Raw genomic sequence first — 24,626 nt, forward strand, 5'->3', positions numbered from 1 at the left:
ACAAAAGATGAGTTTACTTTGTCCTTGCCTCATTAGGATGATTCGTAAGTATTGAACCTGCACTGAAAAGGGACTCCCCATGGTACAAAGTCATGACTTTAAAATTTCATTACAATCCTTCGAAATCAGTGTCCTGGGAGCAGCTCTGTGCTCACTCATTGCGACAATATTAAATGAGATAATCTTTCTTAAAATTTTTATTTTAGTAATATCGTGATGTTTTCAAAACTCCTAAGTAGTGCATTTAAAACAATTTCTTTCCCTAGGTACGTTTTAATAGATTATAAGAAAAGCCAAAGACATTTAATAAAAATTTTCAGTTCCTATGTTTCATTGTTTCCGTCATCCATAGAATAATTCTTTTTTTTAATGAAGTACAGTTAGTTACAATGTGTCCATTTCTGGTGTAGAGCATAATGTTTCAGTCTTATATATACATACATATATTTGTTTTCATATTCTTTTTCATTATAGGTTACTACACGATATTGAATATAGTTCCCTGTGCTATACAGAAGAAATTTGTTTTTTAATCTATTTGATACACATAGAGTAATTCTTGGTGTATATATACAATATATGTACATATGTATATGTGTATCTAATACGTACAGATGTGCATATGTACTAGAAATCTACGTATTAGAAATAATTGTGAATGTTTGAACTTCTTTTTGCAGATGGGACATTTCATACTCAGGAATTGGGGCTTCTGAGCTGGCTTCTGTTGATGACAGTGTGTGGACAAGCATCAGCTTTCTGCAACTGGTGTCCCCCCTTGAGTGACGATGTGGTAAGTTAGACAAAGTTTGTGGTTTATTTTGCGTCCAGTATGCTTTTTCTTTAAGAAAGGAGGACTGCAAAAGTTAGAATGGCTTACTTAATTTTGATGACAATGAATTTCCTTTGAAGTATTTCCTTTGAATCTTACGATGTTGGGTTTGATAGAATAGGTGTTGTTCGTGGTTTCTTGGTCCTCATGTGTGGCTATTTTATTAGCTGCCTTCCACTGGCTGTTTCAAGTCAGGCATTGAATCGCATGACTAGTACATGATATCTGTTGTGATTTTCTTGAAATTCGGAGGGTTTAACCTCCCCATGAAGTACTTGGTGCAGTCCATTGCTAGGATGTGCATTTAAGTAATAAGAATGTGAAATGGTCTCATGAATTTATGTGACTAACTTTTCACAGAAAGGAAGATGTTGGCTGTAAAGGAAAATCATCTCCAACTCTGTTGACAGAACTGATTTGCATTGTCTGATAGAAAACAAACTAAAAAGTATGAATTTCTGGTTAATGTTCGTTAAGATTTCTAACATGGTATTGGGAGCCTCCAATACAATCTATTTTCACAACAAACTTAGCAGTCTACTTGGTCTACAATCTCCTCCCATAGGAGGCTGCATTTATAGGCCTTCTGCATACATTACAGGATGGATTTCCATTCCTTGTCAAAATTGTGAAGCTAAGGAAAATATTCTGTAGCAGAACATTTTTGTTAACGTTTTAGAATCTGATAAGCTTGAACCTTTAAATTAATGTTTGAGTGAACTTCAGTCTGTTCTCTTAAATTCTGTTTGGTACATTACATACTTATAGAGACCAACAAAGCATGTCTCTGTTGAAGGCAGGAGCTGCAAAAAAAAATTGGGGAAAAACATGTTCAGTTTTACTGAAGATATTTTCTTCTGAATTTGGCCTTTGGGGTAGATAGAATGTGATGCTTTCAAAAACCTGATATGTCTTACTTATTTTCATAATATTTGGAATAATTCATACATGGCAAAACATATCTGGACAACTCGATAGGAGAGAAATAACCTGTCAAGACGGTGAATGTGGAAGCCTTGTAAACATTTCAGGAAGTCTTGCGGCCGTTGGGGAATAATTGTGCCCATGTAACTTGTGATCGAGGGTATCAGTCCAAATAGACGTCATGATGAAATACAGCCTACTCTTCAGTAGGTGACTGGCTATTTTATGTTGCTATGGTTCTCTGCCTTACCTCTGGTGCTATGTGGGTAGACAGTTTCTTCAATGAACCAGGAAGTATAAACTGGAAATATACTGAGCAAATTGTTTAAGGTGTCTCGTTCCAGAGAAAGAATAATGCCTCTGTTAATATTTTATAGCTTCATGCTAATGAGGAAATTCTTCAGCTAGCAGGAGAGCAATTTAGGCCACAAAGCAGAGGTGGCTTTGTAACTCGGAGAAGAAATGAACACTGAAATCTTGGCTGGAATGTTGTGGGCCTTTCTGGCATTTGCTGTCTCTGCTAATAAGGCGTCCCACTTAGTTACCAATCTACTTGGCCCTCGCAGGCTTAAGGCTTGATTTTTTCAAAACCTGAAAATCTTCCTTAGTTGAAGGAGAGATGGGATGAGGCAGAGGAACATTAAAGGAAACAGGGTAGATGAGGTCTGTTAGACATGATCAAAAGCAGAGTGTGAGGAAATGTTGAGCAGGAAGAGGAGGGTTATCCTTTGCTAACTCAGGCTAATGATTTTTTTCCTTTAGATTCAACTAAGGATCTTACCTCAAAGCCCCAGGGTGGGAGGGTTTTTTTTTTGTTCTTGTTTTGGTTTTAAATTTCATCCTCAGAATGAAATTTCTAAAACACACTAACAATGTGGAAAGAATGAGCAGTGAATTAGATTGCACAAGGGCTGAGCATCTTTTCCGGGCCGGGCCCCTCACTCGCTGTGTGACTTCAGCAGGATTAATATCACCCTCCCTGGAATGAGACCGTGGCCAGTGGGTTTCCTTAAGCTATAATGTGATTTCACATTTCTTTGGAATTAGATCACCCTATTAATGGTGTTAAAACGTCTTTTCTGTCTGGAGGGTTCATTGATTGCCGCTTGCCTGGTTTAGCAACATTATGCTGGATCGCCATACTTGCCATTTCAGCAAATAGGTCTTCCTTTATTGAATGGGTAGTAACTCTTCAGCAGTTCCTCCTGGTCTTATGAGCCATGTAACCAATGTGTCTGCCTTTGGACACACTTCATGTGAAATGCAAATGTTGCTGTTTTCCCACCAACTGTTATGTTCTAATCATGACCTTGAGGAGAATTAACGTGATACCATTTTTACATGCTGGATTTTGACCTCGAAAGAACCTACACAAAAAGAAAGGATTTGTTCCATTTCTCCAGGATGCTTTGAATATTCTATACGCACTCCCCCCCCCAGCAAGAAATCATCTTAGGAGATCTGTTAGTAACTAAGTTGCACAGAAATTTATACAACGCAACTGAACTTTTGGTAAGAGATGTGAATATTAACAATTGACGAGATATAAAGATAGAAGAGCTTGTAGAAAAGTCTAATATGTGAAACGGAAGATTGATACTATGTGAAGCCATTAAATTAAATTTGCTTCTGCTTAGAAATTTTTTGTATATTGGTTATTGTCATTTTAGGATACTGACAAACTTGATGACAGTGATTTTTCAAACTTGGAAACATGTAGCTCTGAGGGTAGGTTGAGATTTTGAAAGGGTCCATGAGCAAGGATAATTTTAAGGGAATACATTTTCGGATCTACTTCATACTTGATGTCACACACACACACACAATGCCCTAATATAACCTCATATGAAGAGTAGGTCTTTTATTCTCTCTATATACCAGAAGAGATTGTTGCTTTATTCTGTTACTGTTCTCTGAGATGTCATTAGAGGCCATTCATATTAAAATAGGCAAAAAAGTATAGGATAGCCAGTGCGTAACTTAGTTTATCATTAATGTATTATTTGACACACTTAACGTAGATCTGGAGGACATGTGGTAGAGCATCTAGCTACTGGGGATTAAGTCATCTTCATGGCAAAGCATGGCATTAGATAAGAAAAGTCATCGTGAAGAACCTTGCTCGGTTTATTGTGTGATTAAGAGCAAATTTTGACCATGTTATTGTAAAAGCTAGTGTTTTGTGATTTCCTTTCTTCCTATGTCTGCTATCCTGAATGAAAGACACTCGCTAAGCAAAACAGAGGTTTTGATATTGCCTTGGTTTGCTACTTTGGTGCAAAAATCATCTTAAGGGTGATTGCCCTCCAGTCCTTTCCTTGGAGGCCTGACATACATGCCCCTTGGGTCAGGGTAGGTGACAGGATGACTACCTTGGTGTACGGAGCCAGAGGGAGCTATTCAAGTAGGTCCCAAAGAGGGGATGGATGTCAGAGGAGTGTGGGTGCCCGGTGATAGAACAAGGCAGGTTTGGTCAGTATTGGGAGCTGAGATTTAAAGTCTGAGAGATTGACAAGACTAAGGAAAAGCCACTGACAGCAGGAGCTTGGAAAGGTGTTCACAGAGGACAAGAAGCGTGGCCGTCTAAGCAAGTATCGCACCTAGCTTCCCACAGCCTGCTAACTCGGCTGCCCAGGGACCTATATCACTGTTGACCTCCATCCATTTAATGGGTCCTGAATGGGGTGGGCAGCTGTCTTGAGGGAACGTTCTTCTGAACATCTAAAAGCCAGATGTGTTAGGTTGTTGTTTTCATAGAGGAGTGACTTGTTAACAAGAGTGATGTACCTCGGTGACACTGGATGGTTCATATTGCTGTCTTCAAGTTCAGTAATCTTCTCTTCCACATGTACAATTTGACATTAATCCCCTCCAGTTGTTTCTCATCTCACATAATACACTATTCATCACTAGAAGTCCACTTTGGGTATCTTTATATTTTTTATGTCACTACCTAATTTGTCAACCATTTAAAATAGTTACTATTTTAATGTCTATATGTACTAACTCTAACATCTGTGTCATTCTCGGTCTGCTTCGATTGATGGCCCTGCTCCCCCTGGATCATGTTTGCTTGCTTCTTTGCATGTCTGGTAATATCTGACTGGATCCAAACTTTGTGAGTTTGATACTGTTGGGTGTTGGAAACAGGTTTGTTCTTGGACACAGTTAAGTTACTTGGAAGCAGTTTGCATTGTTGGGGTCTGGCTTTAAGAAGGGTTAGGAGGGAGCTGTCTTTAGTCTAGAACTGATTTTTCTTGGTACTGTATCCGCTGTCCTGCACAGTCTCAATTTTCAACATGGTTGATGAGAACAGGCGTCATTCCAGGCTGTGTGAGCAGTGAGCACTTAACCTTGAATCTTCTCACTTGGCTCTTTCTCTCATTCAAGCATTTTCTTCCCGGGGATGCACTGGCCATAACTTTGCTGCATACCTGAAGGCGATGCCAGTGGATCCCTGGAGTCTCCGTGTCGTAGCTCTCATAGCTGTTTCTGCAGTCTCTAGCCATTTTGGTTTCCTAGGACTCTCAGCTCCATTGCCTCAACGCTTGAACTTTTCCAGAGGATTCTTGAAAAAAGAACTTGAGTAATTGGCTTTGCTTAGTTTGGTCCCTGTGCCATCGCTTTAAAACATTTCAGGTGGATCAGAATCATTTGGAACAGAGCTGAGTTGCCCCAGTCACCAAGTCCAGACAATGAGAACAGAACTGTTTGCTGTTCGTGAGCTGAGTGCAGATCCAGTAAACAGTTACTGCTCAGCATCACATGGTACCTGGTTATGGGGTGGGTGGCTTGGGTGCATCGCTGTCGCGATCAATTACTGATGCATGTGCGAGAGGGAAAAAAAGTATTTAATTGTGGTAAAATGGTATGGCCAAAGTGACTGGTGGTGCAGAATTCAATTCCCGTTGCACTTTTTGGGAAGTTTGAGATGATATCAAGTGTTGGGATTTCAGGAAAAAAAAAAATGGCATAACTATTGTGAAAATAAGTGAAGATCTAACCTTTGTCCTTCAAGAGTGCATCGACTCTTACATTTCTTTAAAAATCAATAATGCTAAATTACTACCAGTAGCTAGCCATTGTACATTAATACAGAATCGCGTGCTGTTCAAGACTTAATATATTTACATAGGAATCCGATGTTTATGTGGGGTGATGATCTCATTAACTCCAGCAGAACTCTTCTCCTCACCTCGTCATTAAGTCTGCTCTGTGAATTTTCTGTCATCGGAGAATTTACAGCGTATTGCCCTGTGCTTACGATGTGACCGTGGGATTATGACAGTAAAGGGATCTGATGATACAAGTGACTTAGCTACTTGTTCCAAATTTATTATAGGTGATACAGTCACTACAACCGACTTACGGTTTGTTTCTAAATCTGTGGCCTATCGTGATTTTCCACTCTTTATCATTCTGTCACTTCTGTCCTTTTGGTTGTAACAGCATTTAGTAGCAGTACCTTTATTAAATAGTATTCTTTTGCTTTGGGTAATTTGTTCTTTATACATTCTTCAGAAACTCTCTGCACGTTTTCTTTATTTCCATAGAATCCTATTACATTACTCCCGCATCCACACTAAATCAAGATTCTTTTCTTCATGTGTTCATTTAATTGCCAAGAATGTCAATACGATTTTGCATAGGTTTTCAGTATCTGTAACGACTTCAATTTTTCTTTAGTTTTCACTGCCATCTGAGTATTTCAATTACTGCAACTTGAAACGAAAATGGTTTTTAAAGACTAGTACGTGGTATGGGTTTATTTAAAAACAGTTTGCAAAACAACATTAGTATACGATGCTACCAAAAACCTAAATAGAATTTTAATGAACATTTCTTCTCATCCTCATATATTCAGTTGCATTTCATACCAGGAAGACCTTATAATGCTATCACGGAAAAACTTAATCTTTAAAACACGTAAAAAGTGATGCTAATATAAGTAAACATTTTTAAAGATATAGATGAATTGGCAAGAAAGCAGGAGAAATTCCTTAAGGCCAACAATGAAGATGAGGTAGTGAGCTGGCAAGTGGTCTCTGGCTTCAGCTCTCTTGGGGACACTGCCAGTCTCAGTACCAAAGAGGCTTTCTTTAACTGCCATGTGGGGAGCACTCAAGACAAGACTTTGAATTTGTGCAAAGCAAGAAGATTTTAGTGAAATTATTTCAAATAGCCCATCGGGGAAATTTAAGCTGGGGAAAAAAAAAGGAATTAAAAATAATTCTGTTCACTGTCAGAGAAAGACAAGTTGAACTCTGTCCACCTGATTGCTGCACAGGATAAAATCACACCTAAGAATTGGTAACAACAGGCTTGCTTTCAGTTTAATGGTCAAAAATACATTTTCTGTGTGTTGAAGGGAACCTCAAGCTGAAAAGTTAATGTGAGTGGTGCCAGGCTTAAAATAACCCTAGGACACCTTGGGGAAAACAAAAACAAAAACTTCTGTGGGGAAACACATATTAAGATACATACATACGCATCCAAATGCGTACAGTGTCATTTAAACCATGAGAAGAAAGCCTCCAGGACCAAGTGCCAGCAAAACAGCAGACAGCAGAAACAAACAGCCCGCAAGTTTCCAGGGGCTGGATCCGCACCCACGGACTCTAGGTGGCAAGTTGAAATTATCCAAGAAACGGAACCGATCACGTAAGAGGGACACCAGATCAAAACAAAACAAAGCAAAAACGTATTGGGAAGAGCACCGAGGGCCTTGTCCTTACCTGTTTGCTACGGCTGAGGGTCCAACGCCCTTGTGTTCCAGGTGGAGAGGCTGGGGGGAGTGCGCGCTCCCATGTGGCCCCCATGGCTCACACTCTGGGAGAGTCGAGCCTTCGCGGCATGTGAAGGGGGACAAGAAGCTGAGAAAGGTGGCCAGTTGTGAGATCAGAAGTGGGGAGGGGGATTTCATCAGACAATTTAGGATCCTCATCCCACCCAGTCAGTTCGCATTTGCTTCCTGAATTGAGAGTCTAGACCCGATGGCCCCGGGACAAGCAGTTGGGCGGTGCTGTGAATACACTGAACTCTGGTCTCTGCTTTGCGCTTCTCATGGTCTGCTCTCGTGTGAGGCTTTTCTGCTTTCCCCTCTACTCTTTAAGCCTCTTCATGCAAATCCAATATATTCTTTTCCTTTATTTAACTTAGCCAGATTGGGTTTACGTGGCTTGTGTACAAAGAACTCGAAAAAATACAAAATGGAACATTAGAAAGTTACTCTAATGTATAATGTATTTCAATCCTCTATGCAAAACCTTTGAGTTTATATACTCACAGAGCTTCCACCATCAGTCCAGTTAACCAAATACTACATTATTTTTGAAATATTTTTTAACCCTGATTATGGGTACAGTTTTAACATGTCTTACTCTACTTTTCTTCATTTGTAACTTAATTATCTCTTCTAACTTAAATGTATACATGTATATATGGCTTAAATGTAGATGCATGTATCTTTTTAAAATGCAACTCTCTTAAATTCCAGCTGACTTTCAGTTACACTAAACATGACTCAATTATAGCTGTTTGTATTTCACGTTGACTGGAAAATCTTTTTAGAAAAATCTGTTTTCTTGGAAGTGGGTATTTAAATTTTTCCCTATAATGAAATAGATGTCTACTGAATTACCCAGAGCATAAAAAGTGATAATTAAAACCCCAGAACTCAAAAAATATAAGTCCCTTCAGACTTATGTCATATATTTTTGAAACACACACAAATATCACCTATGTGTTTATATATATATTATAAATATATATCCTACTTATAAATATTCTTCTTATCTTCTATTAAAATTAACACCATGTTTCATTAGGGGGCTGTGCATTTTTGATTTATCTTTAATTTCTATTTTGATTATCAGATGTCAAGTGATGCTGCTTTACTGGAATTCATCTAAACTGACACAAATCTGGAAAATTATTCGGTGATGTTTTAGTGATTTGCAAACGATTTATATCAAAGAGGATGGTGTTAGAGACTTACTGAGTCCTGTCATTTATGAGTTACAGATGTTTCTGGGGACTATGCTGTTGTGTTGATGAACTAAGTTTCAAAGATTAGGTAAATGCTGTAAAAATAAGGATTTAGATGTCTAGTAAGTCAGGATCACATTTTTGTTCCCTTAAACAAATAATGGCTCTGTTCAGTTGTGGAAGGTAAGCCTTATTAAGAAAATCTAAACTGATGATTGGTATCTCTGTCCAATTCTACTCTACTTAGGAAAAATAATTTCTGAATTCTGGGCTAAAGAGGTGGTAAATAAAGGCACCAATGGAAATAGCTTTAAAATTAATTTAATGATAGTTTTTTTTTCCTCTTTGCAAAACTACTGTAGTGTACTAAATTATAGAACTATCATAGATCTCCACAGAGGAAGTTTTTAATTAAAATCTGAAAGTCATTTAAGCACATACAGAAGATTACAAATACAAGTTCTTTTGTTATTTTCAATATAAATTGTTATCATTTGATTGGATAGCCTAGTAGTTTTACATAACAAACCACTTTAAATGCAAATTTTAATAATGACTACATACAATAATTTGTATATATTCACTGCTTTCCAGTACATAAATATATAGACATATAGAAATGCATTTTAAAAAGCCCTAGTTTCTAAAAATATTTTCTCGTTTTCTGATGTTTAAAATATATGACCCTTCAACTTAATTGTTACAGCCCATGGTTTGAGAGGGGAAAAATAATGTGACCATATTGAATTTGCACCAGTTTGGAATAGCTTTGAAAAAAAAAATAGTCAAATCCAATACATGGGTGAACATACTTTGAATAGAAACAATAGTTATTCAGAGGCTATTTGGCTGAGCAAAATTGACAAAGCAATGACCTTGATCGATGAACCTGTGCTACCAACAATGACTTTGACATTTGCTTGAATAAAAAGCCCTTCCAGAAGTTCTCTGGGAAAAGTAGAAGGCATTTTGAATGGATGGGTTCATCCATAATTTTTTAAAAAATATTCATTCCGGGTTTCATTAGAGCTTAAATATTAAAAGGTTTTAGCTGATGAACCGTAAGCAAGTTAAGGAAACTTTGTATCTTTCAAATTTTGGCTTATATTTAACGTGAGTCTCAAATGCTTCCAGTTTCTGACTGAATGTATTAGCAAGTCCAGTAATGTTCACGTTTAGTATGTTTTTTAAAAAGTCATTACCATCATTGACACCACACTTTTCTGTGCCTCCTTTTCCTCTTCTGGGAGGTATAATGAATGAAATGTCAGGCATTTGAGAAGCTTGTAAAAGTTCAATGGTGTCTTAAACTCATTGCACCAAAACTTACCATTAATAGAGAACAAGATACTGCTGCAGTTAGTATCATGAATCTGGAATATACTTCAACTTCTTTTAATAATGAAAAAAATACATTTATTGGACCAAATGCCTTTTAGTAAAGTGTGATTTATATGCCTGCTGTTTAAAGAATAGTGAGTACAGTGTACATCAAAATAGATGCAAACAGTCTTCCCTTATTCCTCAGTATTTATCTGAGATGATACAAAACAAATACTCTAAATTATTCCCAGTCAGAAATGTCTCATGGGAGTTTAAAGCAGGTCCCTTAAATAGGGACGCTGGACTAGGAACATCCAGGAAGGGTACTTGGTCACTGATAGGTGAGGAAAATCCTTGTGTTGTCGCCAGGAAGAAGACACATCATAGTTTTTGATGACGCCTCACTGCTACGTATGTCGTAGGAACTCCATTCACCAAATAAGGTTTTCACTGCTTCCTTCGTGTCAGGGACTAAAGACACTACACAACAGTCCATCTATTCAAGACGTGCTTCCACATATGGTCCTTTAGAACTTCTCAACCTATGCTCCTGAACATTACCAACGGTTCTCCTCTCTAGATTTTTCTCATAACAAGTGATACCAAGAGAGGTGAGGCAGGCTTGACCAGATGAGAGTGAAACTCCATCTCGTGTGGTTTGGAAGTTCTAGGTAGAAAATAAGGCATAAAAGTAGTTGGTGCTTTCTGACCATGATCTAAAGGGAGGTTAAATAGTAGAAAAAGGAAGTAAAAACCTGGTTTTTTAAACAATGTTAAGTGATAGTATTGGGTTTTCTGGGACAAGCTTATTCAAGCAGCGAGAGAGGAAGTACCTAACCCTGTAATGTCCAATACCCGGGCAGACGTCAGGAGGGGGGCGTCATTTCCCTTCTGTGTATCCCTCTGCTGAGATCACAATTAAGCCATTAGGCTCATTTTCCAGTGTTGAGAAAAAGGTGAAAATAAATTCCTTTTTGAATGTTTACCAAAAAAATGACACATAATGATTGTACTTAAATCTGAGAATAGGTAAGAAATGCTTCATTTTCATGGAGTGTTTGTCCTATAGTCGTAGTTTCCCAGATTTCATCCTAACTACGTGTTTACTTGGATTTTTTTTTTAAATATTTGGGTTTAGTGATTAGAAAGCCAGATACTTGTATTTTATTATTTAGGAATTATTTGGGAATAAGAGTGCTATATATGCAAATACCTTTTAAGGCTGGCTGGCTTGCTTGCTTGCTTGCTTGCTTCCTTCCTTCCTTGCTTTCTGTACATTGAAGTACCGTCAGTTACAGTGTGTCAGTTTCTGGTGTGCAGCACAGTGTCCCAGTCAGGCATTTTAGTTTTACTTTCTTTGCACCTACGTTTTTTTCTTTTATCCACTGCTAATAAGATTCTCAACTTTGAAAGTTCAAGATGTATACAAAATTTATGATGACACATTTTGCCCAGTCATTTCTAGTATTTTAGATTATAGTTTCAAAATAAACAGATGCACATGCACACACAGAGAATACATTCTTCTTTGGAATAACTCTTCTGTGAGCTTTTCTTTTGTGGCACGAGTCACTAATTATTACTTCTATTCACTGATTCCCTGAAGCTAATAAAGATGACCTTGTGGCCTTGTAGGTATCATTCCTCCCATAAATTTAACTCATTTAATCTCAAAAATAGTATTTTCACTTTTCCTTAAAAAGCATAATGGTTTCCATATTTGCGTATTTACAACCATAAGGATTTTGGAAGCAAGCTGCAGGAACCTGGGTGAGACCGAAGAGTGTAACAGTGCAGCTGAGCTTCTGAAGGTTCTGTGCTGACATATAAAAAGTACTAGCAACACAACAGTGACGACATCTTAAGAGCAATTAATTCACAGACCCTGTTATTTCTACTTAGGGAGGCACTCAAAGTATCTTAGTAAACATATGAGTTGAATCAGGCTTCCATCCCCCTTGGGTTCTTCTTTCCTGGTCACAAACATCTGACACCTATTGTGTTGGACCTGAATGTAGGCTGGATCAGCCTACTAGTGTTCATGCCTTATATAATCCCTTTCCCTTGAGTGTGAGTGGGACCAATAACTTTGTTCCAACCAAAATAATACAGGGAAAGTGATGGAATGCGACTCCATGGCAAAGGTGAAGGCATTTTACAGATGTAGTTAAGATCCCAAACCGATAGATGTTGAGGTGATTAAGAAGGAAATTATCCTGGGTGAGCCGAACTTAAGCAGCTAAAAACCATCTGTAGCCCGTAATCCCATAGCTGCAAAGCGATGAGGTGGACCAGCAATCTGAGTAAGTGTGGGAGGGAACCTGTCCTCAGTGGAGCTTCCGGATGAGAGTGCAGCCCAGTCAGCACCTTGGTTGTAACCTTGTGAGACCCTGAAAGGATACAGCTAAGTGTTGCCTGCACCCCTAACCCACAGACACTGTGAAATAATAATAAGTGGTTGCTATTTTAAGCTGTTAAATCTGTGGTAATTTCTTATGCAGTGTAAGTAAACCAATAGATTTATGTTTCAGAATAGAGATTAACTTCAAGGATGTTAACTGTATCTGAGAGGTAATTCAGGTCAGTGCTGAAGTAGCTAATGCTGGTCACAGTTGATCAGCCTTGACTCTTTTTTTAGTTAACCTATTTTTGTCATTTTATTCAAAACTATTTTGAATAGTTTATGCTAAAATTAGTCAAACTATAAAATCAATTTCAAATGTGCTTCTTAATGTTTCTTTCAAACTTATGTATTTTTACTCTTGTTGGTAAAATATTTGTTTTACATTTTAATGCGTTCCTCACCTATAATAGCATTTGGTTGCACTGTACCGTATTCTGGCTTCCAGAGGATGGTGTTAATGTTCAAATCTGTCTCTCTGCTCCACCTGTCTGTATTCTGCCTTGAAGAAATACTCCAGTATTATGGAAACATGCTGAGGAAAGATGTGTAAATTCTACTTGATGACTCTAGCCAGTATATAACTTAGGGATTCTGGGGGTCTCTGAACCCTAGAACTCAGTTTTCCCACCTGTCTCAGTTTCCCCTTCTCACTGAGCATATTGTTCCTGGTAATTCATAGAAAGTGCTTGAACATCACAAGTCTAAATAGCTACAAAGGACTACGAATCTGACACATTATGTAATAATGTCGGGTACCACGTATGATGCTGTCAGCCTTGGGGCCAGTGCAGCAGGGCCGCTGATCTTTGGAAGACTGTGAAGCAGGGAGCTGGGAGCATCCGAATCCGTCTGCGGCCGCCTCTTGCTGACAGACGCAGCTTGTTTTGTCTCTTTCACTGACACATTGTTTGGCACATTTATGTCTAGTACAATCTGGATTGTCTGTTTCCTCACATCCTCCCATGCTTCAGTTTAGTATCTCACATCCTATATGCCCCATTCTTCACTGTGTGATTCTGCTTCCTGTCCTCTTCTGTCAGGAGAAAGTCTGTAGGGACACAAACCTACTAGACGGAGCCGCCGTTTGCTTCTCTGAACTCAGCCATATGAAGAAATCTAGAAGCAGGCGAGAAGGAGATGCGTTAGGTTTTGAAGGCAGCACATAAGTACTTGAGATGTAGTTACCATTGCTTCATGATGGGAGTGCTGGACAACTTCTGTTGCACAGAATTGCTCCTTTGTTTCATTACAAATTTTTTCGTTCTCTTTTTTCCTCCTATTTAATAAATAATATCAAGATGCACGGGAAAGATTTTGTGGGCTTCCCTGTTGATCCTGACAGTGTGAGAAGATTAAATCTAAACGAAAATTGCTATTTTTCCCTTTTCACACAAGAGCCATCCATTCAACAGAGAGAGAGGCAGACTCCTCTCCCAGAGCACCTTGGCGTGCTGTGAAATATTGGTATTCGAATTACAGTCTAATCAGGAGAAGCAGACAAAGTGCCGTGTTTCAGCCTTGTCTTTTTTGTAGCCAATTACCCCAGACTCCTAGTGTTCATGTCTCCCATGCACTTTCTTTAATTAGGGCTTTAATAGCTCAGCTTCAGAGAGTTGGTTCAGGAGAGAACTTTCCCAAAGCTGCCAAATGGTCACAAGCAGGAGGTGATTAAATTTAGTTTCAAGCGCTCGGCATCCGCATGCGTTCTTTGTATTACTGTGTGCTTTTCAGGATGTGCTCCCAATAACTCCTGACCCAGAGGGATGTGATGCTGTCAGTAAATGCATTTGAAAAAGCTGCCTAGCATCATTAACCACTGTCTGTATACTATTGATTTAGATCAATTTTCATAATAAGGTTATTGACTCTCCATTAAACACTGGTTTATGTCGGATGGGCAAGGAAAAAATATTTGTGAAGAGAATATTGTTTCATTAGCCCTGAACTGAGAAGAGGGAAAGAACACTGCACTGCTTCAACCTTTTATTACCCCTTCATATTTTAATTATGGTTGGGGCTCAGTGGAATATTCTTGGCTTAGAGGTTTAACCCCTTTGACTGTATATACTGATTTAGTTTTATACAAACTGTGTTGATAGCCAATAATTAAAACCAGAAGAAAACCTCATTTTAATGTGTCTCGTTGGATTTGATGCAGTGACTTCCATAATACAATGGTAAAGAAACACATCCTCTATGGAAATGTGGTGATTTGTTCTTCTGAAACTGGGTGGGGTGTTTTCCATATTCATTATCTCTGAAGTTAGGATGCATATTACAATAAAAATGATAATAATCCACTTTAATTTTCTGGAGGATATAAAATAATGGTACATCTCTTCATTAATGGCATCTTATATAAAGTATTGTGTATAGTTTTTTCTTTAGTGCTTATCTTTGCATAAAACACAACTTGTATTAAAAAACCACATTACTTTTTAAAATTTAAGTTATGCCTAATTTCCTTGTTTGAGTCAAAATTATGTCCATTCTAGTATATACAAACACAGCACTTAATTTAAAAAATCCTTAAGTACAAGCATTATCGATATACTAAATCCTGTCATGCAAAGTTCAAATAGTCAAACGGAAATGTTTAAAGATTAATTTAACATTCAAGGCCTGCATAAAACAAATCAATTGCTTGGCCAGAATGAGAGAAGCCTGCAAAGTGCGTGACTGAAAGCTGTTCTTGAGTGCTGTGTCCTCACTCACAGCAGGCGTAGTGGTGGGACGTGTGCCCTCTCCCGTTTCTCTGGGCAGTAAACATGGGAAATAGGTTAAGATGAAGGGGAGGGGTTAAGTATTGGGGGGAGGGTAGTAATTTTTTTTTTTATTATAAATGACTTGCTTTTTTTCCCTGATTTTGAAATTAGTTATGTGTGTGCTCAAAAAGGGGGAAAAAAAAGATTTAAGGAAAAACATGAATACTGTGTCTTTAGATTGTAGCCCAGAAGATGTTTCTATGGAGATAGACGCACATAAAGAATTATACTACAGTGCTATTTGAAACCTCTTTCTTCACTTTAACAGTATATTTAAACATTATATAAAATTAATGTTTCATAATAGACTGTAGTTAAACACTATGGAATGTAATAGTTGCTGAGTGTTTCATTGTGGGAGTATAAATTAATAATAATATAAATAAAATAACAAACTAAGTTTCATTTCATGTCTAACACGTGCCAGGAACTGTGCTCAATGCTTTACGTACCCAAGTCCCACAAAAACCCTATGAAGTGGGTACATTATCCTTTTTAATGTTCAGGATAACCCTAGGGGTGGGGGCAGAGGGGGAACTGAGGCTGAGAGGACTAAGTGATCTGACCAATGTTACCTGGTCACTAAGTAGAAAAGCCCAGACTTGTGTTGGGGCTGTCTGGCCTGAGGACCCACTCTCGCTCAACGCAGCCTGGCATCACATTTATGTACTGTAGCCCTAGGTCAGTCCTACCATGGGGGACAGTTAAGTTGCTCTCAATAGTTTTGGTGTAAAAAATAGTATAATGTTGACTATCCTTTTATACATTTTTTTTGTGCAGCTGAATTTTCTTTGAATAAATTCCTTAGTTCTTATATATCATGGTGTCTCCCTCCAGGTTGGCTGCAGCAATTTACATGCTCACATCAGTATTTAGAATGAGCCTGTTTCCCTATGTCTTCATACTTACTGGGTTTTAACATAAAGCACTTCGAAACATGGTTAAATGGTCTGAGGAGAGTAACCTGACCAGGAACAAGATAGACTGTCTGAATCATGATTTCCATACTCTTTTCTAGTACATTCCTACAGGGTACCTACAGACGTATTTTGGAGTGAAAATAAATGATCACTTTCTCAGCTGTGCAAATACTGATAAACTCACGATGCACCGCAATGCAGAGACCTCTGTCAACAACTGGGTAGGCCCATGTAGCTCATCATTAGATGTTTTACAAATGATAGCTAAACACAATTTAGAAATATTTACAAATCCTTCAAAATTATAATCTTTTGTAGTCTCCAAGAGATTCCGTACAGTAGTTGGCATTATTTTCATTTGCAGTTGGATTTGCCCACAATATTTCAGGCTTAGGGAAAAGTGGAAATTGCTGTATCTTCTTTGATCTGGTTCTCCAAGTGGTAACATTTATCTGTGACCTCTCTCTCTCTCTTTTACACATTTATATTAATACGTTTTCTTTTTCTGAAGGAAGCATTATGGAATTTGTTGCAGAATCGTTGCCCTTACATACTTCAATGTTTGTAAAAACAAGGGTATTCTCTTCCATAACTACTGTATACTCATCAAATCAGGAAAATACTATGGACACAATACTGTTAGCTGATCTACAGACATGGTACAGATTTCACCCAGTGTCTTCACAGTGCCCTCCAAAGCAAAGATTCAGATTGTTCCTTGCTTTAAGTTTGCATGTCCCTTTTGTCATCTTTAGTCAGAAACAGTTCCTCAGTCACTTTGAATCAAATAATGTCCATCTGTAGAAAATCTTTCAATTTACTTGCACTTTTGGCAAGAATACGTAGAAGAGGTGCTGTGTTCTTTTCAGTGCCTCATTTCATGAGGTATGAGGTCGTTTTGTTCTGTTGCTTGTGATGTCAGTGTTGAGTGAGGTGGTGTATGTCAGGTTTGTCCATTGAAAAGGTAATTTTGTTTTTTTTGTAAAAGGTCAGTAAATTGCAAGGTGAAGGAACATATTCTTTTACTCCTCAAAATTCCCTCTGCAGTTTTTACCATTCTTTGGTATTCTTGCTTTAATTATTATGATGATTTCCAAACTGTGATTATCTTCTTAATCTTTCTGTATTTATTAGTTGGTTTTTCTGTTATAAGGAAGGGGTATCCATTCCTTCAATTGCCAGGGACAGCCCCTCGTCTATTAACTAATTCATTAATTATGTGTAGAATTATAAGCCCTTATTTTAACCAATGAGTTATTATCCTTTACTTGTATTTTTTTAATGCTCTATCTCAGACTTGACCAGTAGTAACACATTTAATCCGGCTCCTGCACCCTTTGGACCTGTGTCTATTAATCTTGGAGTACTTTTTTTTTTCCTATTTTGCATATTATGTTCTAGAATCACCTTGTATTTTCCCGTCCTTGTTGAAATCGGTCATTTCTCCAAGGTCCTCTTGGTGGAGAATTGAATTTAGAAACCAAGACCTAGGGGTGGATAATTTCTACTTGATTGTAATTGCTTCTAAGCCATTTAAAAAGCTGGCAAATCTAGCAGTTAGATATACCTATTCATAAACAGAGATGTGCAGTTAACTGTGTGTGTGTTGAGACACATACTGTATATGACTAGATACGGAAAACTATGAATTCATATTGATGCCTCCATTTCCAGTTGCATGCAATAAAGTTCATTATAGAATTCACCACATTCATATTTTAAACTTGGTTGTCTGACACTGAGGAACCCTGTTCCCATGTCAACAATATATTATTTGCTTAATTTCAGAACACACAAGTAAGTAGTTTCAGAGTTGCAAAAAAAATGCCTCTGCACCTCAGATGTTAACACTGTATTGCTGCTAAAATCCATAAGCAGATTGATATGATCTGGAATCACTGTTGAAGAGCTGATTATTTTATTTGTGAATATATGTTGACGTCCAAACTAAATCAGTGCTCTGTATAATATTGGAGAACAATATTTTGGAAGCAGTTGACCAATACTTTACAAGTTTAATAAGGTTTGTCATTTTAACACTCAAGTATCAAAGTTGAAACATCAGCCCGTATTTTCATGGCTTATTTAAAAGTGCTTTTACTTCATATTAATGACCCTCAACTTCAGTTATCAAGACCGAATTATGCATAAAGCTAGCAAAACTTGTCTTGAATTCCTAATTGAAAGGTTGGTCATAAATCAGGTGATTAGAGTAGCTCCTAAGAAACCACGGGAAGCAACACAGTGGCTAAAAAAGATAGTTAATACGATGAAAAGGGTGCTGAGTTAATGAGACGGCTCAGATTGTAAGATCCGCTTTTTTTATTTTTGTGTTGCGTGTAGACATCTCTGCAACTTGTGTGTGCATCTACAAATACAGGTACTTAATGCAGCAGTTTCATCTAATTATGGAATAGCACAGATATATAAGGATATATTACAGAAATGCTTGTTAAAGAGTTTAATATCATAGTGACATTCTAAAAAGAGAATGCCCAGCAAATGCTGCATTTGCACAGAGTCAAGATGTAGGCAAGAGGTGGGATAGCTTTTAAAGAGAGGCTAGCTTTAAAAAAAAAAAAGTGTGGTAGATTTCTTTAATGAGAAGACAGAGGTCTCATGGCGTATGGAGTGAGGAATGCAACTTATAACAGGATGTTGTATTTTAGAACGTGTAAAATCACACATACACACTCCTATGCTGGTAGCATGAAATTTCAGTCCTCAGACAAACTTCTCTCTGGGAGAATGTGATCTTAGGGGTCTGTTTTATTCTCTCTGCACTTGGGTGGTAAAGTCAAACTCACAGCCGTGCTGAGCAATTTGACTCTGTGCTCCTTCAGGTCTGATATCTCTAGTCCACCCTCCCTCACATTTCAGACATTCTGTTCTCTTTTCAGACAGTCCCATCCTCGTAAACAGCCGGTGGTGTCATTTCTCTGTTTCTCCTTTTTCCTCCAGGTAAAATGTGCTTGCTTTTCCACCCGGCTGACTCCTACGCTTGTGCACCAGATACCATGCCTTTGAATCTATTTGAGACCATCAGTCCAGCAATTCTCCCCTCATTCCAATCCTCAGTGCTCCTTTCACTTGACCTGTTAGCAGCATTTGGCATCATTGATCAATCTGTTTTCCTTTGAAATGCTTTCTGCATTTGGTTTTGAGAAAACGAAGCTGATTTTCTTCCCAATGACCTAGCCATCCCTATTAAATGCCTTTTACTGGTATTTCCTCAACTCCCTTGCTTGTCTACACTTCCTCCACTGGGGAGCCCATTCAACTTTTTGCCTTTAATCATTGTCTGTATGTTAATGACTCCCAAATTGATTCCTTTTGGGCAAACCTCTCCCTGAACTACAGACTGAATCTATACTTAGCATCTTTCCTGGGACGGCTAGAAGGCAGCTCTCACTGAGCACATCCCAAAGTGAACTCTTCCATCCCCTCGATCAAATTCACTCTTTCAGAGCTTCTCCATCTCAGTAGGCAATACGATGTTTTTTTGGTTTTCTGTGGAAGTTTTCAGGCCAAAAAAACCTTGGTTTCTCCCTTGACTCTCCTATTTTATTTCACATATGACATTTGATCAGCAGTTAATTCAGTTGGATTCAAAGTAAATCCAGAATCTGACCATTTTTCACTTCTTTCTGCACAATTCCCCCACGTAAGCCTCCCTCACCTCCTACCTGGTGTCTGCTTCTTGCCTTTTAATCCATTCTCAATGCAGTGGCCAGAATAACAATTGTATATAAAAATATACACATATAATATATATTTACACAGTGTACGACGTGATGTTTTGTATACACTGTGAGATGATGATGACAGTTAAGCTGATTAACACACCTGTCGCCTCACGTGGTTATTTGTGTGTGAGATAAGAACATTTATGATCTGCTCCCCTGGAAAATTTCAAGTATACAGTGTCATATTACTAACTTGAGTCATCATGTCCTTCATTAGATCTCCACAACTTAATCATCCAGTATAACTAGAACTTTATATCCTTCCACCAGCATCTCCTATTTCTCCCACCCCTATTCCCTGGCAACCACTCTTCTCTGCTTCTATGAGTTGGAGTTTTTTAGGTTCTACATATGTTTACATTTGGTATATAATATATACATAATTTGTCTTTGTGTCCAGCTTGTTGAATTTAGCATAATGTCCTCCAGGTTCATGCAAATTGTTTAAAATACGAGGATTCTCATTTTTCTCATGGCTGAATAATATTCCTATGCACATACACATACCACATTTTCTTTATCCCTTATCAACAGATATGTAGGTTCTTCATGCATCTTGGCTGTGGTGAACAATGGGGGAATGAACACAGGAGAACGGCTGTCTCCTCCAGATCCTGTCTTCATTTTTTGGGATATATACCTGGAAAAGAAATCACCAAATTCCATGTTAGTTCCACTTTTTGATTTAATGAGAAACCTCCGTGACTAGTTTCCATAATGGCTCTACCAGTTTATGTTCCTACCGACAGTGTAAAGGCTTCCTTTCTCTCCATGCCCTTGCCAACACCTGTTATCTCTTGTGGTTTTGATAATAACTATTCTGAAAGTGTTATGTGTTCTCCTATCATGGCTTTGAATTGAGTTTCTCTGATTTATCTTATACCAGTAGACCATTTGTATGTCTTTTCATAAATGTCTATTCAGGTCCTTTTCCCATCTATTTTAATTTTTTTTCCTTTTCCCATTTTTGAATCGAGTTACTTTCTTATCACTGAGTTGAGTTCCTTATAAATTTTGGATATTAACCCCTTATCAGATGAATGGTTTGCAGTTATTTTCTCACATTTCATAGGTTGCCTCTCTGATCGTTTCCTTTGCTGTTCAGAAGCTTTTTAGTTTCATGCAATCCTGTTTGTCAACTTTTGCTTTTGTTGCCTGTGCTTTGAGGTCATGTCAAAAAAAAATCATTGCTCAAACCAATGCCAAGAAGCTTTTCCCTTATTTTTTCTTATACTTTCACAGTTTCAGGTCTTGAAGTCTTTGCTCCATTTTGAGTTTATTTTTGTGTGTCCTGTATGATAAGGATGGAAGTTGATTATTTTACATGTGGATGTCCAATTTCCCCAACATCATTTATTGAAGAACCGTCCTTTCCCCATTGTATGTTCTTGGCACTATTGTCAAAGATCGACCATGAATACATGGATTTATTTCAGGACTCCCTATTTTGTCCCTGTGGTCTATGTATCTGGTTTTATGCCAGTTCCATTCTGTTTAGATGACTATAACTTTGTAGTATATTTTGAAATCGGGTAGTAGATGCCTACAGCTGTGTTCTTCTTGCTCATGATTGCTATGGCCATTTGGAATCTTTTACAATTCAAAAGGAATTTTGGTTTGCTTTCATACCATGACTATTATAAGTAATGCTTCAATGAACATATGAGTACAGATAATCTCTCTGAGATAATGGTATCATTTCTTTTGTATATATACCCAGGAATGGAATTGCTGGATCATATGGTAGTTTGATTTTTAGTTTTTTGAGGAAACACCATACTGTTTTCCATGATGGCTTTCCTAATCTACATTCCCACCAACAGTGTACAAGGGTTCCCTTTTCTCCACACGCTCACCGACATTTGTTAAGTCTTGTCTATTCCATAATGGCCATCCTAACAAATGGGAGGTGACATCTCAGTGTGGTTTTGATTTGCATTTCCCTGATGATCAGTGATGTTGAGCATCTTTTCATGTACCTATGGGTCATCATATCTTTGGAAACAAATCCATTCAGATCCTTTGCTCACGTTTAAACTGGGTTGTTTAAGTTTTTTGGCTAGTGAGTTTTATGAGTTGTATTTTTTCACTATTAGCCCCTTATCAGATGTGCAGTTTGTGTATATTTTCATTTCCTAAGTTGCCTTTTCATTTTGTGAATGGTTTCCTTTGCTAAAAAGATTCATTGTTACATGATTTATTGTTCTTATTTCTATTCTAAATGTTACCTTGTTGAAAATCAAGTCACCTGGAAGTGACTTTCTCGTAGGGTCTGATGGAGCGATGCCCACTTTTCTATTTGAGTTACACAGTAGTTCCCCCTCCCTCACTGCTCTTCCATACCAGTTACCACCCATCAAAGGGCCGTATGTACGTGTGCATCTCCTCAGGCTTCTCCGTCCTCTTGGTCAGTGTGCAGCCGCCTGTGCCAACCAGTAGCTCTCTGGTTTAATTGTTATCCTATGGCTCTTAACTTCTCTCTTTTCCTTCTGCTGCTGCTTTTTATTTCTCTTGTCCTTTTATTCTAAGTTTGATACTGACTTGTTAGCTTCAACAAAAATCCTTATTGTAGTTTTGACTAAAATTTCATTCAATATATTTATATTTGTGAGAACTGATGTCTTGGTGGAGTTGGGTTTTCCCGACCAAGTACAGACAATGACTGATTTGTTTATTTCTTTACATTCTTCAGTAAAGCTTTATAACTTTCTGTGTACAGGTCTTGCACAACTTTTTGTTAGACTTATTCCTAGGTGTTTTATAGTTTATTCTTTTGGTGGTTAAAACTGGTGACTTTAAATGGAGACTTAAAAAATATGGATGGTTCATTTGCTTTCTAGCCAAGTGAACGAGTTTGCAACAAGACAGTATTTCCTGGGAGAAAAACTGGAGGAGGAAGGAAAAAATTAAACCATGTATTTAAAGGCTTCAGAGAGTTGTTAACCGTAATAGGATCATTTACTGATCTGGTACAGGCTAGAGCCTCAGAATCTGGATTTGAGCAGAGCAGAGGGCTTCTGTTTTAGGATGGAAGTCACTAGAGCTTTTGAGCAAAATCAGAGATGTGAGAGTTCTCAAACACAAAGCTAGTTCCATGCTTCATACCCTTAATAAATTTAGAAGCTTCCCATGGAAGGCTAAATAATTTAGCCAACTCCTACAAAATGAATTAAAATGTCCTGCAGTAATACGGTGTTTAGGAGTCAAAGGCCCTGCTCTGGGGAGGATCTGAGAACAATGTGAGAAATCAGAATCCTTCCCTTTTCCCCCAGCTTTATGGAGGCATGTGAGAACTAGCAGGCAGGAATTTTTAAATAACAGTGATTACTAAGTTGAAGAAAACAGAAGAAGACTCCTCCAGAACAAAGTGGAAGAACTACAAGAAAAAAATAAAACTGCAAAAACTGTGACTTCAGCATAGTTTAAAGGCAGAAAATGCCTAAACTTCACGGTAACTCTATTGTATATGTATTTACATGTTTGCATGCATCTTTGCATTCCGGTAAGCAATTGCTCCTACTTTGTCCCCCAGAGAAACGGGGGGCAAGGGAGAAGGAGCTAGCAGTGGGGCTAAGATTCGACTAAAATCACCGTCAGAAAGAGCAAGTACATCCTGAATCTGAAAATCCTAAAATAAGTGCCCTCTAGTTGAGAGTGTGTTCTACAGGGAAGGGAGTTAAAAGGACCTGCCATTTGAAGTGGCAGACATTGAAATGCAGAATTTCTGGGTGAGAAAAAGAAGCACAAAGGAAAGAGAGAGACATCCTTTGACAATTGGGTGGTGAAGGGGAAAAGAAGCAAAAAGAGGAATTAAAGGCAGTGAAAGAAAACCGAAACCAAATGTACTTCGCTATACTGCCAGAATACAGGAGTGAAAGTTTAGAATGTAAAAATGTAGGAAACTGTATCCATCAGCACTTTGAGAGGAATCTTATCCAGGATAAGCTTCATGCAACCAAGTAACAACTGGGGACAGGCCTGCAGAAGGACAGATGATGGGCATTTAATAAACATCAAAACTAAGACAGAAATGGAGTCAATGCTGGAAGACTGATGTGCACATGCTGAGTTTGTGGCAAAATACTAATAATTCACCTGGGAAGCGTGAGAGGGAATAGGAACCTGGAATAGTTCACTGTTAGTTAATAGGTGGAAATCAAAGGATACCATCTTTAAAAAAAAGAAAATTGACACACCACATAGTAAAAGGTTAAATAAGAGAACAGGGACTAAACATTAAAAATTGTTATAAGTATCAATGTAACAACTAGGATAACGTGAGATCCTCTCTAAATGTCCTACATCTTTTAAAAATTAAATCATCTCTAAGATAATGATCCTATCTTAGTTCTATTCCAAGTTTCGTTTATGTTTGATCCCATTTCTCGGCAGTATTTGCGACTATTCTGACTTCATCTCTAATCTCTAGCCAGGTAACTCATTGAGCATATAACCATACTTAAAATGTTCTCATATTTTAAAAAATGGGGAGATCTGTATTTTTTGCTACTGCCCCATTTTCCTGGGTAGTTCCAAGATCTTTTTTGCAAGGAAGCACCTGAATCTACAAGATGAATTAAAAGGCCCTTGTGTGTCCTTGGCATTGTAGCATTTCAAGAGGAAGTCCTGTAGTAGGTGGGACCCTAAGCTCCACAATTAGACTCGCCTCAACTTCAGTCCTGACACCGATGATGCAGGATGGTTCGTATTGGGCTATTACAACCC

The 24,626-nt window shown here is 38.0% G+C and overlaps 1 long non-coding RNA gene across 1 annotated transcript in view; it reads left to right on the forward strand.

The window, feature by feature from the left end:
• The first annotated feature begins 675 nt into the window (after nt 1–675).
• Nucleotides 676–24,626, forward strand: part of LOC135319514 (uncharacterized) — a 577,974-nt gene continuing 554,023 nt past the window's right edge. Inside the window, exon 1 of the long non-coding RNA XR_010378162.1 lies at nt 676–793. This is a non-coding gene — a long non-coding RNA (uncharacterized LOC135319514). The remainder of the gene's footprint in view (nt 794–24,626) is intronic.

Source organism: Camelus dromedarius, chromosome 28 (genome assembly GCF_036321535.1).
Source record: "Camelus dromedarius isolate mCamDro1 chromosome 28, mCamDro1.pat, whole genome shotgun sequence".
Taxonomy (NCBI): Eukaryota; Metazoa; Chordata; class Mammalia; order Artiodactyla; family Camelidae; genus Camelus; species Camelus dromedarius.